Here is an 18,151-nt window from a genome sequence, read left to right on the forward strand (position 1 = left end):
GTTTTCTTTGTTCTTCTTACTCTCTTGTGCTGAGTTACTTTTGTTTGTGGATTTTTTTTCCATTTCTTTTGTTTTTGTAGGTTTTGTTTTTGCTGAGACTTTATGTTTTTTGACTTTTTTAATGAGTATGTTTGTTAACTTTCTTTGCGGTTACCATGAATTTTACCCTTATCTTTCTAAGTTTGAAGCAGTCTACCCTTACTTGGTATCGCCTTGCCTTCCTCTCCATTAGAAGGTTTTAGACCTGTGCTGTTTATTCCCTCTTTTATTGTTTTAATGTTGTTGTCATTTACTGATTAACTGCTCTGATTACTTGTTGTATTTCTTTTGTTTTTGGATAGTCCTTGCGAGTTCATTTCCTAGATTGGTATCTGGCTGGTACGATCCTGCGTCCTAGACTCTGTCTGTGAGATGAAGTTGGTTGTTCTCAGATCAAAGAATTCCCTTTAATAATTCTTGTAAGTTTGGTTTTACTTTTACATATTCCCTTAATTTCTGTTTATCAGGAAATGACCTAATTTCACCATCATATTTGAATGAGAGTTTTGCAGATATATTATTCTTGGCTGGCAATGTTTTTCTTTCAAGATTTTATATATGTCATCCCTTTGCCTTCTTGCCTGCATGGTTTCTGCCGAATAATCTGATCTTAGTCTCACTGTTTCTCCTCTGTATGAGACTTCTTGTTTTTCACGAGGTGCTCTCAGGATTCTTTGTTTGCCTTTGGTTTTGGCAAGTGTGATTATGATATGACTTGGTGATTTTCTTTTGGGATCTATCCTATATGGGGTTCGTTGAGCTTCTTGGATGGCCAGCTTTTTATCTTTCATGATATTGTGGAAGTTTTCTGTCAGCAGTTCTTCAATGATCCTCTCTGTGTTTTCTGTTTTCTCCCCCTGTTCTGGAATTCCAATCACTCGAAAATTTTTGCTTTTGACTGTATCCCACATAACTCTCAGGGTCTCTTCATTTTTCTTTGTTCTTTTTTCTGAGTTCTCCTCAAACAGAGTTGTATCCAAGTGTTTGTCTTCAGTTCCACTGATTCTGTCATCCACCGTTTCATATCTGCTTCTCAGCTCTTCTATGACACTGTCCATTTCTGAAATCTTGTTGTTCATCTTTTGGATTTCAAATTGTTGTCTTTGTATAATTTCTAGTTATGAATTTATTTTGGCATTTTTTCCTGCATTATTTACCTGAATTCTTCCAATTTTTGTCTGTATTTTACATGAATTTGCCTATTTTTTCCTCATTTTTGTCTGCTTTTTGCTTCAGTTCTTGGAGAATTCTGAGTATTAGAGGTTTGAATTCCCTATCAGGTAGTTCTAGTGCCTTTTCTTCCACTAGAAAGTCATCTGGTGTTTTATTTTGGATGCCTACTGGAACCATCCTGTCCTGTTTTTGTAAATGTTTTGATATTGTCTGCTGTCCTCGGGGCATTCAGTAGTTATTTTTCTCATTTATTGATTGTAGATTTGTTTGTTTCATCCTTTTTTTAAAAATTTGGCTATGTCTTATTAGGTGGGCTGAGTGTTTCCTTGTTGTTTGCTCGTCTGTGGGCGCAATACTTTTTGCCTCCTTCTCCAATTGGCAGGGTCAGTCACTCAGATATGGTACAGCAGGGCAGGTCCAGCTGAAGAGGAGTTACTGGGATGGGTTGTCTGTGGCACCCACCACAGACACCAGGGTGGGTCGGTAATCAGTGCAGAGCGGGTTCCAGTAGGCCGTGCCTGTGCTGCTTGGTGGTGTGATGTTAAGTGCACGGTGCAGGTAGGCAGAATGTAGCAGGGAGATTGTTATGTGTGGAGCCAAATGGATATGGGAGAGAGGAGAGAGGAATAGGAGCCAAAAACATACAAACAAACAAAAAAGAATGCTAGGGGAGCTTGCCGTTGGAGTGGAGAAATGAGAGACTATGAAATGGAGAAAAACAAAAAGGGGAAGAGGAAGAAAACAGAAGAAAAGAAAAGAATGAATAAATAAAAATCGGAAAGGGAAAAGAACTGCAAAGTTCCCAGGGATCACACCGGTGCGGCTATGAGGTCTGGGGAAGTTGTTCTCAGGTGTTGCAGTACGGCCTGGCTAGAAGGTGTTGAGGTATACAACGCCAGGTATTCAGGGAACAGAAAGAGAAGGAAGATATAGAGAGATGAGAAACTGAGCAATGAAGAAAGACAAAAAGGGAAAAAGAGGGAAAAGGAAACAAAACAAATAAAAAAAAAGAACAAGAAAAGCCCCCAAAAAACAGAAAAGAAAACAACAAAAAAATAAATGCCCTCAGGGATCCCTCTGCAAGTCTGTGCAAGCGGAGGGCATAGGTTCCAAGCCACGAAGGACCGCCTGGACAGAACGGGCTCCCAACTCAAGAAAAGGAAAAGGAAACAAACCAACAATTCAAAACAAACAAACGAACAAAAGCTCTGGGATCCCACCAGCACAGCAGTCCAGACCGGGAAGCAGCTCCACACTCGAACGGAGCTCCACAGCCCTTCAGGAAGAAGCAAAGATGGCACACGGAGCCAGGTATTTGAGCGAAAGGAGGGTGAGTTTGTGAGAGATAAGGAAGAAATCAAAAGAATTGGAAAAATAGCAACACCAGCAGCCAACAAATGGCACTCAGAGAGCCAGCTAGTGTGGGCTGGTGGAATCCAAGCAACTGGTGCTTCCTGTACAAGAGACTGTGTCCACGGGAAGCAGAGGGGGCCGAGTGTGGGTGACGAAGTGTAGGGTGTGGGAAAGCATTTATCACAAATTACCAGAGCTCTTCAGCCCCTCAGGAAGAAGCAAAGATGGTGCATGGAGCCAGGTATTTGAGTGAAAGGAGGGGGAGGTGGTGAGAGGTAAGGAAGAAATCAAAAGAAGCAGAAAAAAAGCAACACCAGGAGCCAACAAATGGAGCTCAGAGGGCCGGCCCGTTCAGGTGGGTGGAATCCAAGGAGCCGGTGCTTCCCAGACAAGAGATTGTGGCCGCGGGAAGCAGAGGAGTCTGAGTGGGGGTGAAGAAGGGTGGGGGTTGGGAAAGCGTATATCGCAAATTACTGATTGTTTTGTCTCCCGCTGCAAGCTCTGTGAAGCTGCTTTCTCGTACCTTGTTTGCTGGTCTCTGATAGGAGTCCAAGATGGTGAGTCCGCGCTGCGTTAGCTGATAGGGGACCTCTGTATGAGTCTCTCCTCGCTCTCCGTTCTCTGTCAGTTTTCTCACTCCATTTGGTGCTTGGCTGAGTTCTTTATCTCTTCATTTGATGTTTTAGGGTTTCAGGATTGTTGTTTTCTCTGTTTGGCTTAGTTTTTTGAATCTTTGCTGTGGAGGGACAGCGTAGTGCTTCTGCCTAGAGCGCCATTTTGCTGGAAGTCCCTGAAATTCTCACTTTTTAATATTATCTTTTGACATACATGACTTTAATTTTATGTGCAGAAAATATGTTTATCAAAATCATCAATCTTGCAAAAGCTCTCCTCAGATAACTTAAAACTATTCAGCCATATGTGATTAAAGGTAGAATATTCTGTTTCTCTACATCTGATCAACTCAGAATTTAACCAAGAGTACCCAAGGTACTTTTAGTCTAATTAATATCAATTTTGTATTTAAATCACTGATACTCATGAATCTAATGGCAATATGTTGGAACATCCACAGGAATGTTTGAATTTCAAATCTAAACAGCAATTTTTTTTTACTGTAAGATCTTATTTGAAGAATCCAGGATTGATCCTTATATATGAGGTATAAGTAAATCAGGAGATTTCTAATGCATACTTATATCAGATATTAATATATTAGCATTTTATGAGGATAAAGATAGATTTCATTTTTAGTCATAAAAATCATACAGCATTGGAAGGAATTTTAGAAAGCATCTGGTTAAAATCACCACTCATTGAATTAATTTACACTGCAATATTTTATTTTAAGGGTTCACTTATCCAGAATCCCTTCGAGACCTTCTCCAGAATGCTTCTTGTCATTAGATGCAGAAAAGCTGTATGTTACAAAGCTTTGGAGGACTCTAGGGCTCAGTCTTTGGGCTTGTTGTCTGTGTATATTCATTGCCTTGGGCTTCTCTTCCGTTGTCATGACTTTAAATACCGTGTATATGCTGACTATTCCCAAATTTACATCATTACCCTGGACCTTGCCCCTTCACTCCAGGTTTATATATGCATCTATCTTATTGACATCTTTACTTTTGGTCTGAATAGACCATCACACTTAGCCAGCTCCATACCAAACTCCTTACCTTTCCTCCCAAACCTACCCTTCTCAGTCTCCCTCAGTGGTCACTCTATCCTTCTAGGTGCTCAGGCCAAAACCCCGGACTTCTCTTGACTTTTCTTTCCCATAGAGTCCAGTTCATCAGAAAATTCTATCAACTCTGCCTTGAAAATAGATCCACAATTTGACCACTTTTTACCATACCTGCTGTTGCATCATGGTCCAAGCTCTCTTGTTTCTCACTTGTTTCATTTCAGTAGTTTTTCTCAGCTTTCACCTTTGCTTTCCTCGAGTTTGTTTTTCTTTTTTTTTTCTCAACACAACAGTCAGTATGATTTGTTAAAACACAAATTGTGTGGTCTCCACCTCTCTTCAACCTCTACTGATAATGATCTCTCAACTCTATCAGAATAACATCTCAAGTCCCTACAATGGCTCACAAGGCTCTAAATCATCTGGTTCCCCATTATATTTTAGACCTCAACTCCTACTATTCTCTCCCTTGCTTGCTCTATTTCAGGACTCTGGACTCATCAAAGCTCCTCTGTTACAGCAGACACGTTCCCTCCCTTATCAGTGCCTTGCACTAGCTGTTCCCTTTGCCTGGGATGCTCTTCCCCCAGCTAGCCCTGTGGCTTATCCTCTTACCTCCTTCAGGTCTTTGCTCATATGCCATCACTCTGTGATGCCTTCCCTGGCCACCTATTTAAAATTGCAACTTATCCCTTAGCTCTTATCACCACTGACATACAATATATATTTTATTTCATTTTTATTGTCTGTCTCCCTTTACTTAAATTGTAAGTTTCGTGAGGGGAGAAATGATTTTTGTCTGTTTTATTCACTAATATATTCCCAATGCCCTGCTTAAGAAATGTCGATTGACAGAATGATTTCTCATACATTTTAAATACTAGAGAAATATTTACTGTGGAATCTCTTCTCAACTGTGTACTTTTACAGCAGAGAAAGCAATCAATAGCTTCTTTGTTTGTAATTGGGTTTTCTATATTTAATAAATCCATCTATCTTATTTTATTTTTCCTTACTGAACTTTTTTATTAAAAAGTCTACTGTGCCTAGCCAAAAGTTGTGTACTCCTTAACTACTCAGCAATATTGGTGCATAGTCATAGGTTCTTAGGATGTTTCCAGACTTTGGTTTGACCTTTACAAATTAGTTCTGACTCACTGCTAAGTGAGAAGTAAGGTTTAGGATGAAGACAGATATTTCAACTAAATCTGGCATAATTAGAAGGAGAAGGACTATTAGGAAAAGAAACTCTTTTTCATTGCATCAGATCTCATTTTTATAACGCTGACATAAACCTGCCATTAAAATAGTCACATTTCCTCAAGTATTGCACTTTCAGATGCAAAGTTAGCGGTCAAATGGTTCTGTTAACATGACCTAAACGGGTTGACATGAGTCTGAATTGACTGGACAGCAACAGGTTTTTTTTTTTTTTTTTGGTTAGGTGTTGTATGCGCTTTCATTCTAAGTCTGTAAACCTTTAGACTTCTGATTCTTTTCAGCACCAAGCTGATAGTATTATAGACTAAAACTAGCACTTTTCTCTGTAAACTTTAATATTTTGTGTTTTATAAAGTCTTTTATACAAGCCTATATAGAGCTTGGAGCTTTACTGTCCTAAGGACAAGGGAAAGACGACAATTCCAAGAAAACTGTATTCAAAGCAGAATGTTTAAAAAGGAATCTATTTTTGCTGAAATGGGAAAAAAATCACCATTGTTCTGCTGGTTGGAAGTGTTGGAAGCGTCTCAAAGAAACACAATTGGATTAATTATATTTTCATCTTTTTGCACCTATTCAAGTCTGAGAACACGCACTTCACTCACCATAGTGTTACATCCTTCTGGATTATATGAAAGAAAAAGCTGCAAGATTATCAAAATGCCTTTGACACTCCTCTAGGGATGACATGTCACCTTTACTCAGGACTTTTGTGTATCTGATGTTTTTCCTCCTAGAAAAATCATACGAAAGAGGAACTTCAAAAGTGCAAGGTAGCTAGTTTGAGCTTCATTTTTTATTCTGATTAAAAAATACATATTTTATACATGAAGGTGACCTTTGAATTTTAATAAACATAAATATAAGGCTCTGAATTCAGGATTTAGCCAATTTCTTTAAGAATTTCTAATCAAAGGACTTAAGTTGTTCAAAATTAACCTATAATTTTAAGCTTTAATAATATAAAGATAATTGCATAATCATGTGGGGGTGATTTTGAAATTATACCTTTATTTTAATAAAATATTCTGTTTTAATAACACTTATGATGGAAAAATTTTGGAATGGTGATGGTTGAACAACATGATAAACATACTTAATGTCACTAAAATGTATATGAAGCCCTGGTAGTATAGTGGTTAAGAGTTTGGCTGCTAATCAAAAGACTGGCAGTTCGAATCCACCAGGAAAACCTATGTGGCAGTTCTACTGCATCCTGTATGTCACTATGAGTTGGAATTGATTCGATGTCAATTTTTTTTAGTGTACATGTGAAGATTGTTGAAATACGAAATGTTTTGTTACCTATATATTTACCACAATAAAAAAAAATCCTCTTTTTAAATATATATACTGTATGATCCAGCATTTTCACCCCAGGAAATGTTCACTCAAAAATAATAGGTACTCACGTTTGCCAAGAATGTTCATAGCAACGTTATTTATAATAGCTAAATAGTGGAAATAATATACAATCTAAATACTGATCAATTGATAAATATATTGTAGTATAATCATACAGTGTAATCTTATGCAGCCAAGATAATAGTCTACAACTACAAGCAACAACATAGGAGAATGCCACAAATATAAATGTCATTCAAAAGCAGAGAGATCCAAAAGAATATGTACTGCCTGATTCCATTTAGATAAATTACCAAAAATAGGCAGTATGAATCCTTACAAGTTGCATTACAAGTCAAGATAGTGGTAACCTTTGGGGGTATGTGACTGGAAGAAGGGATGAGGCTTGCTCCTGCTGCTGCTAATACAGTTGTGTTTACTTTTTGAAAATTCATTGAGCTCTATAACTATGATTTTTGCACTTTTCTGTATATATGATTTACTTCAATAAAATGTTTACCAAAAATATAGTCGTCTATTTCAAGTTACTAGAGATTGCAACAATTGAATACTTAGAGTGTTCCACTACCGTAATGGTTTTTCCAAGTGAACTCTGCCAGAAGAGTAACTAGGGTATGGTGGGTATTGCACTGGTCCTAGGCGCCTGGCGCCACTGAGCAGTTTCTATTAACCCGGTATGGCCAGCAGCATGCCTACAGAAAATGGCACCTGTGCAAGCACTGAAATTGTGTCCCAGTCTGGCAACCTTCTTTTAGATAACTTTACCATAATATCAGTTCAAAAATATAAGACAAGCTCATTAATCTTTTAATTAACATGTTACCGTGCTTGAGTAGGGACGTTGGGCTGTACCAGGTTAATAGAAACTTCTCAGTGGTGCCTCATGCCCAGGGCCAGTACAGTACCCTAGATATGCCACTGACTCTGCCATCTGCTTTTTGTGTTGTTGTTGTTGAGATTAGCCTGTGTTATTTTCAGGATGAAAAATAGGGCGTAAGGGAAGGATAGCTTTTTCCATGCCTACTAGTTTCCTTCAGCTGTAACAAATTTAATAAACTTGGTGGCTTAAAGCAACAGAAATTTATTTTCTTGTAGTTCTGGAGGCCAAAAGTCCAAAATCAGTAACAGGGCCCAAATCAAGGTTGTTTTTCAGGGCCATGCTTTCTCCTGAGGTCCTAGGGGAGAATCTCTCCTTGCCTCTTCCAGCTTCTGGTGGCTGCTAGCATTCCTTTGCTTGTGGCCATACTAGTCCAACCTTCAAGGACGGCATCCTCAAGTCTTTCTCTTCAAATCTCTCTGTAAAAATGGTGCAGAGGCATCTGACCTACTCTAACTTTAAAAGGGAAAAGAGAGAATATCAAGATCATCAGCCTAAGGCTGATTCTTATAAGATGGAGGTCAGACATACCTCCTCCCTCCAAACTTTTTACCAGTTCTGGTACCAACTGTCCTTCTCACGGCACTCTCTACTTCTCTGCTGGGTTTGAAAATTCATTGCAATGGCCACACAGAACTCAAAGATAATACTCATTATTACGGGGTATATTACGGAAGTAACAGGTTGCAACTCAGGATCAGGATCAGCAGGCTACAGCTTGGGATCAGGATCAGGAAGCATGTAGGCAAAGGCTCAGTTCTTCAGTGCAAGACAGCTCTTTCAGCTCTTCTCAGCTGTGCAGGGCCCCTCTTGGCTCCCGGAGGACAGGATCCTCTTGGCCCCCTGGGTACAAGCTCCTGTCTTGGCCCTCAGCCTTTGGCCCTGCTCTTGCCTGACCTCTGTCCTGCTGCAGCAAGCGTTACAAAGCTCTCTAGCCCCGCCAATAAGTGCCCAGAGGCACCCCATTCCACCAGGAAGCCTCCTGCCCAAAGGCTCTCAGCTATTCCATAGGTTGGCACACCCACTATAGCCACCTTGCTCCGTGGGCCAAGAAGCCCACTGTGCCATCTCTCCATAGTCTCCTGGTTCTGCTGCCGCAATTTCTAAGCTGCTGCTTCACACCATTTCATGCCATCTCTGGTGTTCCAGCTCTCTGTCTCCTGGGTCTAGGACGTTCTCAGGGCAGGGACCTCAGGTCCAAATAATGCACTCCACTCCTGGATCTTCTTTCTTGATGGTAGTGAGGTCCCCCCTTCAACTCTGGTTTTTGCAAATTCCCTGAACTTCTGTTTATCTTGAAATGCCCTAATTTCACCATCATATTTGAGAGACAGTTTTGCTGGACATATAATTCTTGGCTGGCAGTTTTTTTCCTTCGAGTCTTTATATATGTCATCCCATTGCCTTCTTGCCTGCATGGTTTCTGCTGAGTAGTCTGAGCTTATTCTTATTGACTCTCCTTTGTAGATGACTTTTTGTTTATCCCTAACTGCTCTTAAAGTTTTCTCTTTATCTTTGGTTTGATTACAATATGTCTTGGTGACTGTCTTTTGGGATTTACCTTATGTGGAGTTCGATGAGCATCTTGGATAGATAGCTTCTCATTTTTTCATGGTTATCAATGAAATTTTCTGCCAACAAATCTTCAACCATTCTCTCTGTATTTTCTGTTATCCTCCCTGTTCTGGTACTCCAATCACTCGTAGGTTATTCCTCTGGATAGAATCCCACATAATTCTTAGAGTTTCTTCATTTTTTTAATCCTTTTATCTGATTTTTCCTCAAATAAGTTGGTGTCAAGTGCTTTATCTTCAATCTCACTAATTCTGACTTCCATTGCCTCGATTATGCTCCCAGGACTTTTTATTGAGTTGTCTAATTCTGAAATTTTATTGTTGATCTTCTGGATTTCTGATTGCTGTATGCCTATGGATTCTTGCAGCCTGTTAAATTTGTCATTATGCTCTTCTCTAATCTTTTTAATTTTCTCTTTTGCTTGTTCTTCATTTTGATTGATTTCCTTCCTAATATCTTGAAGAGTTCTGTGTATTAATCTTCTTGTATTCTGCCTCCGGTAAAAAATATGGAACGCTTCATGAATTTGCGTGTCATCCTTGCGCAGGGGCCATGTTAGTCTACTTTGTATCATTCCAATTTTAGTATATGTGCTGCCAAAGCGAGCACCCCACTTCGACTCTTGGATGAGCTCATTTTAAGCCTAGTGAAATGGCAAGGCTGACCAACACCCTTGTTAGGTTATCCAATCTCTTTGGTGGGCCACAAACACCTTATTTGCATAGTGCCCCCCAATCATGTGTGGGAGTCACAAAGACTATGGCTAGAAGGGCCATATTAAGTAATTCACTGCACTGCACTCTTCCTTCTCCATCTTCCACACAGCATATGATTACCACAATTACATTAGAGAGGCCCCTTAATCAATTGACCAAGGTTTCTGGATATCATAGAGAATACATAGAATGGCATAAGGTATCAAAACATGTGAATGGGTTTATTTGAAAACCCTAAGCTATCAATATCAACACCAATGCAAGTCAATTAGCTCCTATTAGGAATGTGAGAGCTACTTTCTGTGTACCCAGGAAAGAGAATCAGTCTCAGATCAGCTGTTTCCCATGTAAAAATCCCATCTAGTCAGGTTCCTACCAATATATACAGATGTCACCATCACAATCCAGCCCTTTGACTACTTGCTTTACCCAATGTCTCTCTTTAGCCCAGTAATATCAGGGCAAATTCGAGTTCCATTCTTAGGTTAGTACATAGATGACTTTTTTGCTCATCTTCGTCTCTCTTTGTAAAAATGATAGCGTAGTGACCTGCACATCTTATCTTCCACACATTAGATCCATAAATTTCTATTTTCCTTCATCCTCTGTCCCATGAATCTTTGTTTTGATTATCTGATCAGTCTCACTGATGTGCTTTACTGGAGTTATTCAACTGATGCTACTATTGTCTTGTTGGACTAAGATCTAAAAGTAATATGTGTTTATGTGTACTAAAGGTAGTTAGTGTTAGCAAACAGGGAACAGATTTGAAAGAACTGATTAGTTAGGATGGTTTTCCATTTTTATGGTCAATTAAAATCTTTTGTTTATTCTGGCTGAATTTTCTACAGTAATTTTCATTTATCTGTAAGATAAAAGTATTTGATTTTTACAGTTTTGAAGTATAATCACCCCTGTTTGTTTACCCAGCTGAAGCTCAGTGTTTTATTAAAGAGTTAGCCTCATGAAGGTGTAGTGACTAAATGCACTGTGGCGGTCATGAAAATGACCTCTCAGATCTCCTACTGTGAGAAGCATAATTGACTGTTGGCTTCAGATGCTTCACTCTGTATCCATCGTGGCTGTGGTGCTGAGACCACTCTTCCTAGATGCTGCCCCCGGCCAATGACTGAGTGCAGCAGTGGTACTAAGGCAGGCTTATTCCTGTAAAATCTAGGACTTCTCTGATGGCAACTTTGGCCCAAGGACTCCCTGTTGGCTTTGCTGAAGCTTTCTTAGACTCTATTATAGTTTAAGACCTCTTTCCTTTCCTCCCTGCCTCTCCCCTCCCCTTCAAAGTTTCAGACCTGCACCACAGTTAGGCCAGCTCTTCCGGCCTCCTCTGGCTTCCTCCTGTTTTCCCTCGTAGATGTATCCCCCCAATAAATCTTATGCCCGTCTAATTCCTTCTTTGTGTCTGCTTCTCCAGAAGGACCTGGATAGCTGCATGCATAAAAGAGGATTCTCCCAAATAATTACACAATTGGACCCCTTTCTTCACATTTGGTCTCAAGTTTTAAAAGCCTCATTTTGGGTCTTAAACCTATACACCACTATACTTTTTCAGGAAGTGTTTAGATAAGCCTGGATATTTGCTTCATTTATTTTGTTGAACCTAGTATTCACTTCTCTTCTATTTGAACTCTACCAACCAGTATAGAAAAGTATAGTTTCTCCTGCATCTGTCAGTCAAAGGAGGTTTGTTTACCCCATTTGACAAATCAAGATGACTTGGGAATTCTTTGCCAGGTCTCCTGCAATGCTGATATGTCAGAAACACTTTCACAGGCTACTAGACCCTATTATGCAATTTTGTAATGGAGGCTTGAGTTAATCACTCACACTTGCCTAGAAACAGTCTTGACACCCTGCTATTTAGGGAGAACCATGTCAGTACTTTGTTTTGTTGTATCTACCCCCGATCAGGGAACTGGGATATTTAGCATCCCATTGCATCTTGCTTTGGCATGTATCTTCTTTGTCAGAGGACTGGGGGAGGAGATGGTTATTAACTCCTTAATCACATACTTATTTTGCAAAAAAGAAATTCTACCAGTGCATAGCTTCTCAGACCAGTTATGGCGATGCATAGCAATAATTTCTAGTACCTGGATATCAATGCAAATTATTTGGAGGTTATGAATTATCTAAATCTTAGTGAAAATTTCTCCTTTACTAAAATACTAGCTGCATACTAAATACCCTGTTCTATCCATCCACAATTAATATCCCAATTTTAAAACATCTGAGAATGCTGATTTTCTAATGTTAACTTTAAATCTAGAGAATCTCAGAGCATGAAATGGTACAGTAGTTGCCATCAAAGGATCAGCTGAAGGTCATGCTATGAGGTGCATTAATTCTTCCAACATTAAGTCTTGTAAAAATGGCACTTTATTGTTATTAAGTAGAGGTTCTTAAAAGGCCCATTAACTCTGGTGACCACAAAGTGGCACATCAATTATAAATTTTCTTTATGTAAATGGAACCCCCAAATGACACTGTCATCATATCCCTTTGTACCTGTGATCGGAATAGTGAAAGCCAGTGTTTGACCGTGCCTTTGCTCTGATTTCTCAGACAAAATCTTGGGGGCAGCTGAGCAATTCATATCTCATGCATTGAAGACAAATGACCTCAATGAAAATTCTATTATACCTTAAGAAAATTATCTCCATGAATTTGACACACTGAGGTGGCTTGGAATATAGTTATCTAATAACACTTGCTTAAAATGGCAATGGAAGGTATTTGGAAACCTTTGCCCCACTAAGTTGCTGCATATGACCTTTGGAATTGCAACAGAGAACAGGAACACATAAGGATTTCAGTGTAGCTCTAAGTAAAATTTGAAATGAAGCTAAATTTAAGAAGCATACAATACTAGAATTTTGGCAAAGAAAATATAGACATTTTAAAAAAGACAAAAACCAAAACGAAAAACCAAACCCGTTGCCATCCAGTTGATTCTGACTCACAGCGACTCTATAAGGACAGAGTAGAACTGCCCCCATAGGGTTTCCAAGGAGCAGTTGGTGGATTCGAACTGCTGACCTTGTGGTTAGTGCCAAGCTCTTAACCACTACGCCACCAGGGCTCCAAAAAACAGACAAGGACATGGCAATTTATACAAATGAGGCTATTAATATAATACATAGTATTCAGGACAGTTTAAAATATTTTATTCCATGATAAAATATTTGGCCAGTCCATAACTGGCCAGTCCGTAACTGTGGGGTTTAGTTGCTAAACGTTAGCTGCTGGTGTCAGCAGTGCATTACCTGAAATTGGAAGAATCTATCAGTTTTGTGTATTTTGCAATGGACAGTTTATCTGTGGCTTCACAATGGCTTTGATATGCTCCTTTGTTAGCCTTGATAGTTAGCCATTTTCAACAGTTAGGACTACAACTCCTTATTATTATTATGTTGACCAAGATTTCCTTTTTATGTTTTTCTACACTCTTTATATTTTCTTGGTAATGATTTTCCTACCTTCTTAATTCTTATTCACATCTTATTGTGCATAAGTTTAAGCCAGTCTATTACTTGCCCAGAGAAATTTCTATGTGATGTGTAATACCATATTGAAAGAATGAAAGGCATTTTCTTGTTGTTGGACTTGCAGACATCAAAAACTACAGATGGAATGAATTATGACCAAAGCTGTGTAGGGTAATGGTTAAGGGTACAGAATTGGTGTCTGAATGCTTGCTTTCAAATCTTGGCTTTGCGATTTTGGGCAAGTTACTTAATCTCTGTGTTTCCTTTTCTTCACCTGTAAAAAGTAGACAATGACAGCATCTCCCTCACAGGGTATCTGTGATAGTCATTGCAAGGATATATGAATAGCAGTTAGCACAGTACATCTGGTACATGGTAAGTGACTGAGAACTCTTAACTATTCATATGGACTCCTGAATATTCCAATATACATCAACCTAAATGTCTGTAAATCATAGAACAGTGCTTGACACTTAGTAAGTGCTCAATAAATAATAGCTGCCACTAACATTAGAGGCAGAGGACTGATCCAAGTTTTTTAGGTCCCTGAAGCTTTTACAAGTTTTTTATAAAAAGAAAACAAAATTATGAATTCAGCATGCCCACAGTTACTTCAGCTCTATTCCACACAATAAACTATGAATGTATAATGCTGGAAGTTTCCATCGGAAGACCCACATTAGTGGAGGGGCCCTGAAATTCATGTCATTGGCTTCTTACTAAATTTGTCCTTGAAAAGGGATTTTGCCAACCCCATTGAAGTTATCCAGTTTGCCAATGTATAAGGTCCGGCAGCAGAAGTAAACGTGTGGGGGTTGTAGGAGCAGGGTCAAGGCTAATAACCATAGATTTGTGACCATGTTGTTAATACATTATATGTTCCCCCCTTCCTCTCGGAAACCTGGTGGCGCAGTGGTTAAGTGCTACGGCTGCTAACCAAAAGGTCGGCAGTTCAAATCTACCAGGCACTCCTTGGAAACCCTATGGGGCAGTTCTATTCTGTCCTATAGGGTCACTATGAGTCGGAATCGACTCAACGGCAATGAGTTTTTTTGATATGCTCTCCCTTAGCCCAACAACACATACACACACGCACACATACACACACACTACACAGTGTTTCTAACAAAAGTATGTTGTTACATTACAGATGCTTAGAAAATGTTTGCTAAATAAAGGCAGCTATAAAGTATGTTTGTTTGCATATATTAGTGTGAGGAAACACAGTAGGTCTATAGAGGTAACCAAGATCAAGAAAATAAAGAATAAAATTAGAAATAGAAAATAAAACTGAACCAAATGTGATTTATTTGTTTATGCAGGAATCATTTATCAACTACCTACTAAATATGCTAGGTGCTGGAGATAGAACAAATGATTAAGAAAGGGGAGCTGCCCTCTAGAAGTTTACAGTTTAAAAATATAGAAGAGTCAAAGTGTGGTAGGAACTGTCACAGATGTCTCTGTAAGGTATTTGAGGGGCAAAAAGGCAGGAATTTTTAATTATTCTAATTGTGGTAATGAGGAAAGGATTTAAAGCAAAGGTGCCACTTAATCATCAGAATAATGTGGTTTTCATTGAGTAGACAATGGAAGGGGCATGGACAGAAGTAAAGACAAAGAAGTAGGAAGCATAGAGGCTCATTCAACGAACTCCAAATATTTTGACATAAATAAAGTATCGGATTTTCCTAGGTTATGGCAAGAGAGAGAATCAGACCAGAGTGTGATTGCATGCCTTACTAAGGAGTTCTGATTTTATACCATAAATGTTGGGGCGCCAACACCATAATTTAATTGTATGTGCACTTTAGTAAGATCATCCTGGGAATATATTGGGAAATTCCTTGGAGGAGTTTGAGGCTGAGGTAGAAAGACCAATTAAGAAAACACTGGCATTTCAAGTGAGAAAAAGTGAGGCAAATATAGTAGCAATGGGGATGGGGGGTGGTGTGGAATGCATAAAAAAGAAAAAGAATCAGTAAAATTTGGTCAGCAATTGTACATTAAGAGAAATGAGAGAAAATGATCTAGGATAATTCTGTCTTAGAGTCTTAGAGTTGCCATAACAAAATACCACAAAATGAGTGGGTTTAAAGAACAGAAATTGATTGTCTCACAGATCTGGAGGCTAGGAGTCCAAACTCCAGGTGTGAGAAGGGCCATGCTCTCTCTATCTACTCTAGGCAAAGATCCTTCTTTGTCTTTTCCATTTTCTGGTAACCCCAGGTGTCTCTTGGCTTTCCTTGGCTTGCAGATATATCTTCACATGTCATATTCTTCATTTGATTCTGTTTCCATGTCTGTTCTTTTATAATATACCACTCAGAAGGGATTAGGACCCACCCTACTCAGAAATGACTTCTTTAACTTAACTGATAGCATCTTCAAAGGAAGAGCTTATTTCCAAACAAGGTCATATTCACAAGTATAGGGGTGAGGACTTCAGCATATCTTTTGGGGGACACAATTCAATTCATAATAGCTTCTACGTTTTCTGGCTTAGAGAATATAGAAAAAAGTAATTCAGGGAACAAGAGGAACAGTTTGGTTTTGGTCATGCTATATTTAAGGAGCCTGGGAGACATCTAGATGCAGATATCTGGGTTGTGGTGGGCTCAGGGGATGTGGCTGGCTACACAACTTCAGCAAATAATTAGTAACTAAAACCATCAGAATGCATGAGATGACACACCGATAATTTGTGGAGTGAGAAGAGATCAATCAAGGAATTCAAGGAGCCCAATATTTAAAGGGCAGGAGGAGCGAGAGAAGGAGTTATCAAGGAAATAAGAAAACTCAGGATAAGAGAGAGGCGTTATAGGAATCAAGGTGGAGAGATAAAATGAAATGATGTCATTAGTGACCTTTGCAAGACCAGTTCCCTGGAGCAGAAGGTACATAAATTTGACGACAGTGCTTTAAAAGGGAAAGAGGTGAGGAAGTGGATTCAGCAAGTATAGATGGTGGTATCAAGCAAATGATTTCTTCTTCTTACATCTGTAGCTCATTACATACAAATGAACATATTATTTTTGATGGCCTCGGTCTAAAGTTGTCTCAGATCCTTTTATTTTGCATTGACAAGACACACATATCCATTTGCCTCTTGACAACAGAATTATTTTTAGCAATAATGAAATGCAATAAGTAATAATAATGGCCAGAAAAGACAAAATTATCATATATATGATCATTCCAATAAAATAAATGAATGAATCAGTTGTTAAACAAGTAAAATATCACAGTACAAAAAGGACAAAAAAGCAACAATATGTTTTCTGAATAAGGAAAAAAACTTATAGCTACTTATTGGTCTTTTACAGTATTTAATGACATTACAGTTTATAGTTTTGACCCTTAATTTCTGAAAAATCATCAATAACTTTGACTGAAGAACTCTTTTTATTAATTTTAATTTTGAAAAGCTGCTTTCACATGAACAAACAGTTTAACAAATAGTTAGGAAGTCTTAAATATAACAATAAGCTTGGCAGAGTTTTTTTTTTTTTTTTTTTAAATCTCATTTCACAAGAAATTCCAGAAATTGCAATACTATCCATGTCTTTGTTTCTTTGGGATCAATTCTAGAGGCTTTCAAATGTCTCCACAGTCAAATAATTTTTAACACAAACAAAATCTCCAAGTAGCCACATAAAGTGTTAGCATTGAAATAATTCAAATTCTGTTTCTTGATCTTCACAATCACAGTGAGATCATGTTTATCTTAAATCTACCATTAAAAGAAAGATTATATAATACCTGGAGTTTGGAGACACCAGCTGCACCCAAAGACAGATTCAATGACTCCGACTCAGAACCATTAGGAACTTACCGTTGAAATGAACCCAAGTTCAGAAGCATGCTAAGTCTGTGTGTGTCAAGGGTCAAATATGTAACTGGGAAATCTCCAAATTACCTTCCATGTACAAATGTGATGTTTATTGAAGGATAAGTAATAAAAATGTGCTTATTTGAGGCTTACATAAATATTATGAAAACTCAATGGGAACCTCAGCATTCGTTTAGAGCTTGGACCAAAAAGGTATTTTTTTCAGGAAGGAGTACTTTAACAACTGATATTGTTTAGAATTTTCAGCACACGGTGATAATAAAAAGCAGATCAATTTTTATTTTGGATGCCTACTGGAGCCATCCTGTCCTGTTTTTGTAAATGTTTTGATATTGTCTGCTGTCCTCGGGGCATTCAGTAGTTATTTTTCTCATTTATTGGTTGTAGATTTGTTTGTTTCATCCTTTTTTTTAGTTGGCTATGTCTGAGCAGGCAGGCTGTGTGTTCTTTGTTGTTTGCTCATCTGTGGGCACAATACTTTTCACCTCCTTCTCCAATTGGCAGGGTCAGTCACTCAGATACAGTATGGCAGGGCAGGTCCAGCTGAAGAGGAGTTACTGGGATGGGTTGTCTGTGACACCCACCACAGACACCAGGGTGGGTCAGTAATCAGTGCAGGGCAGGTTCCAGTAGGCCGTGCCTGTGCTGCTTGGTGGTGTGATGTTAAGCTCACGGTGCAGGTAGGCAGGATGTAGCAGGGAGATTGTTATGTGTGGAGCTAAGATGGATATGGGAGAGAGGAGAGAGGAACAGGAGACAAAAACATACATACAAACAAAAAAGAATGCTAGG

At 38.8% G+C, this 18,151-nt stretch overlaps 1 protein-coding gene and 1 non-coding gene across 2 annotated transcripts in view; one reads left to right on the forward strand and one right to left on the reverse strand.

The window, feature by feature from the left end:
- Nucleotides 1–18,151, forward strand: part of IL1RAPL1 (interleukin 1 receptor accessory protein like 1) — a 1,482,206-nt gene that overhangs the window by 265,157 nt on the left and 1,198,898 nt on the right. The gene's annotated exons all lie outside the window — the stretch shown is intronic.
- Nucleotides 9,790–9,896, reverse strand: LOC111819103 (U6 spliceosomal RNA). The gene has a single exon (XR_002822886.1). It is a non-coding gene; the product is annotated as a U6 spliceosomal RNA (small nuclear RNA).

The sequence above is a fragment of the Trichechus manatus genome, unplaced genomic scaffold (genome assembly GCF_000243295.1).
Source record: "Trichechus manatus latirostris isolate Lorelei unplaced genomic scaffold, TriManLat1.0 scaffold00269, whole genome shotgun sequence".
NCBI classification, from domain to species: Eukaryota; Metazoa; Chordata; class Mammalia; order Sirenia; family Trichechidae; genus Trichechus; species Trichechus manatus.